Here is a 1,305-nt window from a genome sequence, read left to right as displayed (position 1 = left end):
TGTGTATGTATAAAAACAGCAACATATCATAGCAAAATACGTATTAGATTTTAACCTCACACTGTATCTTTTAAAAAATTAATTTTGCTTACTTCACATTTCACTGCTTTTGTTCTAGAGCAAAGTTAATCAAGTCTTGTTTACCGTTTAGCTTCACTGTCAAATGTATGATGATTCTGAACCATTGCTATATGATGAAACTTCAAAATAATTTTATCATTCTTTTCAAGTTGTTCTCCCTTACTCTACTATAATTTTCTCGGAGTCTTCCTATTTCTGAAAGTTTTGGTGCATAATTAATTCCATCCATGATACTGGATTTCCATGTTTCATAGATTCAGCCTGTTTTGCATTTCGGTGATCTCTCTTACTGCTTGACTGTGCATTTGATATGTTATTTATCCTTTTAGTGTTTAGAACCCCTCCCACAGGCTATGTGAGTGGATGTGCTAGGCTACAAAACAACAGTTTTAATCTTAAATATTTTCTCATGTATTTTTTGCATTGAGGTATTTATTTCTTTGAAAATTATAGTTAGCTTTGGATTTTAAAAGCTTTACATTAGTCTTTATAGCTTCTATGTCGTTTGTTCCATATCATAAACCATGAGGCAGGGCTGGATCTCCCTGGTCCTGAGATCATGACCCAAGCCAAAATCAAGAATTGGGTGCTTAACCAACTGAGGTACCCAGGTGCCCTTAAACCCTTATTTTTATATCTGCTATGTTTTGAATTAGCAATAATCGCGCCTCGGATAAACCTCATTGGCTACGATACTGCCACTGCGCAAAGCTTGTTTTGAATATTTGTATCCACCTGCCAGCTTCCCTCCTCCTTCCCCCGACCCCACCAAAAAAATATATTGAAATTGTAATGCCTGACATGTTAATATTAGAAGGTGGTGCCTTGGGAGGCACTTCGGTTATGAATATCAAGCTCTTATGAATGAGACTAGTTTTCTTAAAAGGAAGGCCTCACAGAGATCACTGGCTCTTCCACTGTGTGAGGATATAGGAAGAAGGTGCAACTCATGAACCAGAAAGAAGGCCTTTAGCAGAATCTGATAATCATACAAATCATTCTGGAATTTCCAATCTTTACCGATGCAAGAAACAATTTTCTTTTGTTTACAAACCTTCCAGTCTGTTTCGTTTTCTTATAGCCATCTGAACAGACAAAGACAAATATCTCTTCACAGAGCAGAATATTAATGTTGGTATAATTCTGTCAGGATGTAAAATTACAGATATATTTCCTGAAACACTTATCTGTATTTAGGTAGATAGATAGACAAGTTTATTTTCT

The 1,305-nt window shown here is 35.6% G+C and overlaps 1 pseudogene; it reads right to left on the bottom strand.

Annotated features, from left to right (window-relative positions):
• Positions 1-641: 641 nt before the first annotated feature.
• On the bottom strand, positions 642-794 carry LOC131814255 (U4 spliceosomal RNA; annotated as a pseudogene).
• Between the last annotated feature and the right edge of the window lie 511 nt (positions 795-1,305).

Source organism: Mustela lutreola, chromosome 13 (genome assembly GCF_030435805.1).
Source record: "Mustela lutreola isolate mMusLut2 chromosome 13, mMusLut2.pri, whole genome shotgun sequence".
Lineage (NCBI taxonomy): Eukaryota > Metazoa > Chordata > Mammalia > Carnivora > Mustelidae > Mustela > Mustela lutreola.
Note: the sequence above shows the minus strand (reverse complement) of the source record. Positions and strands in the feature narration are given on the sequence as shown.